Source organism: Papilio xuthus, unplaced genomic scaffold, assembly GCF_000836235.2.
Source record: "Papilio xuthus unplaced genomic scaffold, Pxut_1.1 DF824888.1, whole genome shotgun sequence".
Lineage (NCBI taxonomy): Eukaryota > Metazoa > Arthropoda > Insecta > Lepidoptera > Papilionidae > Papilio > Papilio xuthus.
Window position 1 is genome coordinate 1,632,591 of NW_013533761.1, and position 9,957 is coordinate 1,642,547.

Here is a 9,957-nt window from a genome sequence, read left to right on the forward strand (position 1 = left end):
TTACCTTTTTAGGGTTCCGTACCTCATAGGAAAAAACGAAACCCTTATAGGATCACTTTGTTGTCCGTCCGTCCGTCTGTCAATAGCCATTTTCTCAAAAACGCGTGAAGGTGGTGAAAGCTGGAATTTTTTTAAGTACTCGGTACAAACTTATTCTTGAAAATAATTAATTAGTAGCAGTTGCTTGCAATTTAAATTTAGAATGTCCTGTTCCGGTGCGTTCCTTTGGAGATCTCGGGACCCTCGTAGTTGCACTTGAGGTTGGCCACCGAGGTTTTAGTGAGTAAGAATCTCACATAACCCTATCTTTCCCTATAGGGTATCTTACGAAGATTTCCCCCGGTACAAAAAAAGGGCTAGTGTGTCCGAACAGTGTAAGATTTTTAATGCGCGTACTAATACTTTACCTAGTACAAATAGTACACTTTAAAGGTTTCCATTTACACTATAGTCCGTAATTTTGTTCAATACGACACAAAGAATAAATAGACTGTGATTTTATATTTATAAATACATGAATAAATATAAAAAGTAGGTGTTACGTAACAGTGTGAGTCAGACTCTCCCCGTGGGCCCCATGCATTAGACGTCCGAGAATCCGAGCCTTACCTTTTATATAATTTAAACTGTTTCTTCAATCGGCAATACATGCACGGACGTACGGAATATCAATCGCTCATTTCCAATGCTAACTGCGCGGCAAATCCCCAATGATCGGCGAGACATTAGGGAATATCATTGTTTTCCAACTGTGTACCAAACACGACACGCATTATGCCGATACTTGAGTATCTCGGACACGGTACGACACCGTGCGACAACTGTGTCAATGACAGATCGTGCGAGAAAGAGACGTATATCCGGACACGTGATTTCGATTTTATTTTTTACACTGCACCAATTTCTTACAAACAAAACGGAATCTTTAAAACAATTCTTATATAACGGTAACCTGTGACGACTAAACAGATATAAAATTAAACATATGAAATATCTATTTTGAATTTCCTGACTAACATATTTCTTTGAAAGTAGGTATTGTTGTTAATATTATCTATTGGTGTTTTGGTTAAGGATTATTAAATTATTTTAAGCAGAGTTTAAGTAAAATTTATATGTAGAGAAACAAACGCATTTTGTGCACAACAGTGTATGTAAATGAAACTTTATCCAGTTGATTTCTAGAAGCTTCAGTTGCCACCAAATTGCCGTCGAAATATAAGAATGCAATTTAATATTCCTTTACTAGTATGACTATAAAATGACCTTACTAAATAATTAAAAAACAAATTATGTATAATAATTTACAGCAGTATCTTATTGTTACATTTTGCAACAATTTACCTATAAAAACTGTTGCAAATTGACGACTAATGATGAGATATCCCGAAGCTCCATCCGTGGCACTAAAAATGCCCACTGATGGAGTTTTAGTGGGGAATATCCCTCAACAGACATCACACCTCAACATCACTTTTGATAAGATTTCCCCCAATAACAAAAAAAAAAGGATCTGAAGACCCTAGTGTAAGTTTAGAAGAAAGTTCTTAGTTCAAATTCCATTGACATTGCAGACCTCTTTGTGTTACGATCTTATGTTTCACATCTTTATAATGTAACCTTTTGTAAGGAAATTGTTAGAAAAATATTCGTCAATTTGGGAGCGTCCTGCTCGCCGTGTCCGCCGCACCGCTCGCGCCCCAGCTCCGCGTCTCTGCATACCCGATTATGTTAAAAAGTTTGGCCCGCATTTCAATCAGCAATACAACACACGGAGTGGAACAGATTAACAAAGAATTTCATTTATTTACGACTAATTTCCACAACGAAACATATCACTCGAGTACGTTGTTGGAATACGTAACGCGTGTTATTTTGTACGTTTAGTTACCACATTTATATCACGTTTCGCGAAGTATTTTATCCTAGTTCGATCAGTTGTACACGTTTCGAAAGCAAAGTTCTAATCTTAGTTAACACTAAAATGACTACTAAGCTAACACTAAAATGTTTTTTACTCGACCAATAACAGATCAGAACTCGAGACATGACAATTCTAAACGACGTTAAGATTTTGTTGATTTGTTTACCTACTCGTACTTCAAACTAAGACTCTCCTTAGTGCGGATTTACACTTAAGACTCTGAGTGGGGTACTTAGTCTAGTGGTACTATATTTGATAATGTGATAGCCTACATTTAAATTTTTATTTATGCAGAGAATAGCTTCGCATCTGCAACTCGCCGCGTTCGCAAAGGCCAAGACATATTTTGCATTATAATAAGATGTTGCAAGCGACACAGTGACAATGCAGTTCCATTGCGAAATACTTTGACCAACTTGGTTTGCGATTAAGTCATTTTGGAGCCTGTAAAGAAAATAAAATTTGAGTCAAGTTCATAAGTTAATCGAATGATTTGGTTAAAGATTAGACAACTGAGGGCCTAGCACGAATGTTTGTGACAATCGTCATCGTATCGTCATCGTCAATTTTGTCAAAATTGGTATGAGATTTTGGGCTTATTTTACGCGTGATAGTACTTCACAAATTGTCACTAATTTTCGTGCTAGTACTGGTTCCTGTAAATTGAAAAATAATTTACAGATTGCGCTATGAAAAGAACTATTAATTAAATTCAAGAGGCAAACTTTTTACATTTTTTTTTTATTTGTTTTACCTTGTGGCACGGAGCTGGAGTGGGTTCTTGCATATTTGCCGTAGTCACTGATTGACCTGAATCGGCCTCCCTTTGTGGCATTAATAGCAAGCATCGCCGTTGCTGGGAGTGCACTTCACGGGGCAAGCACCCTCGAATAGCGCGCGCTTGCACTACCCATGATCATGACGTCATCGGACCTTTACAGTATTTGACAATGAGAGATTAATTGTAAAACTTACTTAAAAATCCGTCGGCAAATTGTCTACTGAAAGAATGATTTAAAGTCGTATGTTGACAAGCTATTATTAATAATAATGAAACTATTTAAGTTCTCTTCCATTCCTATCTATTGACTGCTTATTATTATTATCAAGTAAAATACAATCCGCAAAAAAAGTTTGCATGTAAGTATTATTTAAATATAAATATTACAATTGTTTCATTTATTTATAACCAAAATAATGTAGTGAAAAAAATTAAAAAGAAATGAAATAAAAACTGTAGTATAAAATTATTCAAACCTTCTTGAGACATTATACTAAAGCGAGCGACGGGCCGCGTCCGCGAAATAATACCAGTACCACTCATCCTGATAAAGGGCTCCCGATGGGCTCGAAACTAGTCGGTGCCGCCACCGAACGAATATATGTGAGTGTTCAACTGCAGTATAAAGTTCATTGGTACTGTTTAAGTATTTCAATACGTTTCGTAACCGCCCCTGTGGCCTAATGGATAAGGCATCGGCCTCCTAAGCCGGGGACTGTGGGTTCGAGTCCCACCAGGGGTAAACTAATTTCTTTTTTTTAACCGTATTTTGTTATCATTAACATAACAAACGTAAATACATAATACATTACTTTGAAATGTCTGGAGATAATTTATATATTTTTTCAATATGAAACACAAATATCAAAATTAAAAAATATATTACACTACTATTTTAAGAACTAAATAAGTCTATGTTTAAATTTTACTAGGCTTTATTATCAAACGTACAATAAGACTGTACCTACCTCAAGTTTAACGGCCGCACGCACACAGACGCATCACCGTGTACAAACAGCCGTGCGTGGGGTGCGTGTGTGCGGCGTCTGCGACCTTGCCAAGGGTCGTCTGGTGCCTGAAACTCACTGAATTACGACGATACGGCCCCCGGGTAGAGTAGCCATTCTGAACCGAGACTACGCAAATATTGATTTACAACGTAACAAACGTCCCACGTTTATTACTACTATTTTAATGCCATTTGTACTCCTAGAACTATATACGTAACGGTTGAATACACTGTTAAAAATAAATAAATCTAACATAGAGAATTGTCTTTTGATTTGCACAAAATTATGGAAGTACAATTGTAAAATCTATAGATAAAACTAAAAGCGTATATGATAATTAAATAATTACCATCAACCATCATCCAATTAATCAGATCTACTAAGTTTCCATCCTCCTCTTAACACAAGAGATAGTATGTTCGTCCGAGTATACACTTGAGATATGAACAAGCTAGTACGTGACTTGTGTATAATATAATAGCCTAATAAACATTATGTAGAGCAGTTTGTAGAGTACTCTAAGAAGATAAAAGTATTCATTTCCCTCTCAACTAACAACGAACTTTTTGTACTTCCTATATTATAAATTTCCATTGTAGTTTACTATTTCAGCTGCATGCTTTATAACTATAGGGTTTCACTGACAAAACTCTGTGACAACAGACAATACGACAATGGAATCTCACGGTAACTGCAACCGGAATTTACTCGATGTATTTGTTTCTTAATGAATTTAGTGTATCCTAAATCAAGTTAGTAGTAACTAAACTAAATAATTTGTTATTAATATTTCATAATAGTTGCTCGTGACTGTCAGCGCAGTAATAAAAAAAAAAAACATTACTAAATAGTCTATGCATACTATGACTTACATGTATGCCAAAGATCCGTTCTGGACTTACCTTCCAACAAACATCCATTTATCTAAACTTTCGCATTTATAATATTAGTAAGATTTTTCAGTGTACATATTTGATGGCAACCCTATTGCAGGAGGTGGAAGGGAAAGGGCTGCCGGCGGGATCGATATTCAAATACCAATCGTAGACAATGCGTTGAATTTGATTATATTCGTGTAGTTTCAAATACAAGGAGACGGTACGTTTGTATCCTTTCTGACACCTTCTGCACCTTTTTTAAGGCAAAGAATAAACTAAGTAGATACGTCATTTGTAAAAAATAGTTTCATACTTAATGATTATTAGGACAAACGAATCTAGACATATATTATATTTATCCAACAAAGATTGACAAAAGACCTAACCAAATAATATAAGTTAATTAATAATCTGTTTAAATTTCATAATAATGTTTAAAATTTATTTAAATGTCTCAATATTTACGTCCAAATTTGCGTGCTATATCCCATGACCTACCTCAACAGATTCTATGAAAAATAAGTTAGTCATCAACATTTTTTATAATATCTATTTTGGTTGTACTCACAAACACTCATTTATTTGATTAAAGTTCATTGACCTCCTAACCCTGCGTGTCCTAAGGCATTATATTAATACCGAGACATAAATCTAATATAACAAAAATACACAAAGTCCTATTGCTGTGTTTGTTTGAATACTATAAATAAAAAACAAAAATAAGTGGATTGAAAGTAAAAGTGGAAGTAATAAATGCAATTGAGATGATAAAAAATTAGGTATATGTGTTAAATATATTTTGGCATGCAAATCCGAGGTATAGGTCGATAGTCTAAAGGCTGAACGTAATTCACAAGGACTGCGTAAATGACCTTACCGCGGCCAATGAACGCGATGACTTTGAAACAGGACGGCGGCGTAGGCCTCACACCACCGAAATGCCTCCGTACACCCTTGAGCCCCTCACAAACCACCCGCTAAGAGTTTACAGGGAGACGAATTTATCAATACAACTTACGTAGTAAATGCACACAAAGAGCCTATCTAACTTTTAATATTTAAGAAGTTTGTCTTTGCGTGACTTTACATTCCAATAACAATCGATTTTTTTTTCAAATCTACTTAAATTTGTGCAAACTGGTGCATCCATTGATCATTTCATATCTACTGTCTATTTTTACCAAAGAACAAACAGATTTCTAAAAATATTAAGATACCCTATTTAAACGATATTTATCGGAATACTGGAATTGCTTCTTTTATTAAAATTGTATAGATTTTCTTTTTAATTTCTGGCAATTTTTAATATATACTTGAAAAATTCTAAATGTCAACAGCGCCATCTATACCAATGGTTTGGTAAAACATTGCAATGGAGAATAATTTGTCCAATTTTACGTTTGAAATCGTAAAGCTTTTTCACGCTAGATGGCGCTTAAATCTATTTGCGATGAACATTTGTTCTTGCTTAAGATACATTAACTTAACAACATAGTGTATTTTTCTACAAATTCTAATTATTGTAAAATATTACCAAAGTAAAAATTAAGATACAGTTATTGAGAAAATAAATATTTTGTTTGGAAAATTACATACAATAATATTAATTGGAAGTCTAGCCTAATGGCGTAGATTGGTATAACTCCGTAACCAACTTATGGGTTCGAATGTCATTTTCTACGAATAACAAAACTGGTCTGTTATGAAATCACCCTTTAAAAAAATTTATAAATATGACGATTCAAATATTCTAAATCTATCCCCGTTGGCCGATTTTACTCAATAATTTTTTTACATGAGGATTTCATAGCAGACCAGTGTAATGACTCATGATTTCTCGTATCTTGTCTTTTAATACTTGGTAAACTCTCCCTAGCATAGTAATATGAACAGTGAAGCTCTCCATTAAACGTTAACAGACAGAGAGTCGAAAAAAAACCGTCTGAAAATAGCATTTTAAAATTAAATCTTATTTACATTCACTACATTGAAATAAATGAAATATGCAAGAAACATCCTATAGTTAAATACTTATGTTGAAATAATCTTGACATTTTATTTTTTTAATTATTTGTAAATAGCGAACATATAAACAGTGTATTTTTTATTATTTAACCTTGACTTGTCAAATTGCTGTAAAATAGAACGGTGCTACACACTTTAATAGTTAATTGGTTAAGGTAGCCACTTTATTGCTAAATCAAGGGCAACCGGACCTTATTTTAATATATCTAACATATTTAGTAACAATCTTTCTTATTCTAGTTTTTAGACGTAACTATATTTCAGTTTTAGATCGAAATTTTCAAAGATTTTATGCTAGAAAAGACGTTAAACCTATCACATCTATATATATAAAAGAAAGTCGTGTTAGTTACACCATTTATAACTCAAGAACGGCTTTACCGATATGGCTGAAAATTGCTGGGGAGCTTAGAGCCAGGAGACGGACATAGGATACTATTTATTCATTTTTTATTTATTTTTTTTCGAATTCATGCCTTTTTATTTAACTTACTAATATTATAAATGCGAATGTTTAGATGGATGGATGCGCTACACTAATTAAGTTTTTTTTATATTTCCACGCGGACGGAGTCGCGGGCGACGGCTAGTAGGTGTATAAAAAACATTCTAAGAAAACTTAATAGAATTACAACAAGGAAACAGCAATTAAACTCTGATATATTTAGATTTATGTACAGATTCATAATTGATTTTGGAATGTACCAATGAGAAATAATATTAGGGGAAAGACTTTCATTTTCGCAATTTTTTTTTGATTATTCCTCAACATAATTCTAATTCGACGGGTGTCTTATTCCACGTATTTCTCAGACAACGCGTGGGTTTGTCTCTGACTGCCTTTCGTTACGTGTGTGTGTGTGTCACAAAACTTTTTCCTTGAAGTGATTAACTGACTTCCTCTACGCGGTATTGGTCAAAACACGCACAATTGCCCATAATCTCACTAAACGACTGCAAACTTGACATAACATTTAAGGAACATTAAATAATTTGTGCCAGTTACACAAGCCGACGGATATTTTTTGATTGCGAAATAAATTATTTGTAGACATGAAATAAATTCCAGCTCGATACCTTCACGCGTTTTTGAGAAAAAGGGTCTTGACAGACGGACAACAAAGTGATCCTATAAGGGTTCCGTTTTTTTCCTTTGAGGTACGGAGCCCTAAAAATAAGCTTATAGAATTAAGTTTACTGTAGTACTGATTAAGTTTAAAAACTATTTAAATATTTAATGATTTGAAGAGTCGTTATACGTATAAATTTATTAACAAACTACAAATGAAAGAGAAGTAAGTCTTACTAATATTATAAATTAACGTTTGAATGGATGGTGAATGATGTCTGTTACAATGTATCGGCTGCATGGATCTTGATGAAATTTGGCACATATGTAGAATATAGTCTGGAAGAACATATAGGCTAACCATTAAGTTTTTTTTTAACTCCGAGAAGACGGATACGCGGGCGAGAACTAGTGTTAGATAAAGTTAAAAATGTCGAGACTATGGAAATAATTAAAAGAATGCGAAATAATATTAAAGATAGGTATTTATTGCCAATTCGATTCTTTGTGCTATACCGGCGACTGTCAAGTTTAATTTTTTGTGCTCTATTTTTATATGCGTAGGGACTTATTTCAATTCGCCACGGAAACAAGTGGTGCATGGAATTTTTTTAAATGGTTTAAAAGTATGCGAATATAAAGGTCTCGCTCATGGCCGATTTTTTTTTTGGCAGCTTGTATTAAGGCCGGCCAAAAATGAAAGAAGGTTCATATCTATAGTAGATAATTTCTAAGATAGTATTTTGTCTTTTATAAAGTTAGATTGCAGTCAACGTGTCCCTCAAATTCATACACATTTTTGTAGAAAATTACCTCAAACGATAAAAATTTCCTCCTGATATCTGTCAAAAATAAAGTCCATGGAAAGAACGTAATCATTTCAGGTAAATTAATACGACCTCCCGGATACTGTGCGATTACGTTTTACTATAACATGGTTTGTGAAACATGTTCTCGTATTTTAAGGATCAGTGCGGTCACCAGAGTGATGCAATAGAGCGGCCGCGATGCGTTTGCGAAACGCCAATCGCCTGCACAGACGACTGCCGCCTCTATCACTTATGCAACACTTTCTTTCTCAGCGAAACGTTCGATTAGATTTTATGTTAATTCTTAACTATATTTTTATAACGTCGCAACATCATTCCTGTTTATTGTGCCAATTAAATTAGATCGGTATTCTGCAACAAAATTAAGGCATTAGGTCTAGAGAGTATAAAGATGACAATATTGAAAGGCTTATTGACCAAAACAAAGAATTATCGTTCTAACAAGTAGGAAGAAACTGCTATGAGGTGTTGCTGCGAAGGTAACTACGACGATATCCTTAAGAGAAGCTGTTAAGTTTATTTGCAGAAATATTTTATTGCAGATTGGAGTTTCTAGATGCTTTAAATTCAAATATGTTTTTTTATTTTAAGATATTTGTCTGGTAATTGCGTAGAAGTTGACTTCTACTTGATCTTATTACTATCATTAAATGGTGAGCCATCACGCTGCGTGCTTAGTTTCAGTATTGTGATGTAACGTCATTACTCTGGCCGCAGCGCGTTACGATGTTGGACAATAGAGCCGCATCAAATAAGAAAGGTGCTTTTTGCATAAGTATGCCGTTAAGAATCAAAACATCTTGAAATGCTTCCGTTGTTCCAGTTTTTTTATCTCGTTGACTTACTTTTCTAGTTCTACAATGAACTTGTAATATTTGGCACGGTTCTAGCGCATGGCACGTATATTTTAGAGTCGTAGTAGGTCCTGCAAATAAAAAAAAATCAACCTTTTTAAATGTGGACCAAGTAAATGGTCTTGGTCGTAATCAGAAAATTTATTGTTAAAACCTGTCGCATGATTATTATTTTTATTGTTACAAAAATAAAATGTAAATATGTACAAGGTATTTCCCCAAACAACTTCGTAACTACGTAGGTTCTGGTCGATGCAAAAATACAGCAATATTGTTATTGACAAATTAACGTACGAAGATATGTAAAAAACTGTTTAATCTTGCTATTGGTTTCCCATATAAAATTATTGGTACAAAATCATGTAGGTCCCCAAAAAACTAGAAGACAACGTGTTTGATGGTGACAATATTTCGACATCGATTCAGTTTCCTGGCCGATGTAACCGTGCAATACACAAATAAAGCATTTAAGTACACAATTCTAAACAAATGTACGTTTTTTTAATCGGTATATAATTGATTTATTTTTAATTTAATTTTTCACATCTTGAGTGGACATGGTCTGTTGTGAGTGCTATACATATTG

At 34.0% G+C, this 9,957-nt stretch overlaps 1 non-coding gene across 1 annotated transcript; it reads left to right on the plus strand.

Annotated features, from left to right (window-relative positions):
• The first annotated feature begins 3,374 nt into the window (after window positions 1–3,374).
• Window positions 3,375–3,447, plus strand: TRNAR-CCU (transfer RNA arginine (anticodon CCU)). The gene has a single exon. It is a non-coding gene; the product is annotated as a tRNA-Arg (tRNA).
• The last annotated feature ends 6,510 nt before the right edge of the window (window positions 3,448–9,957 follow it).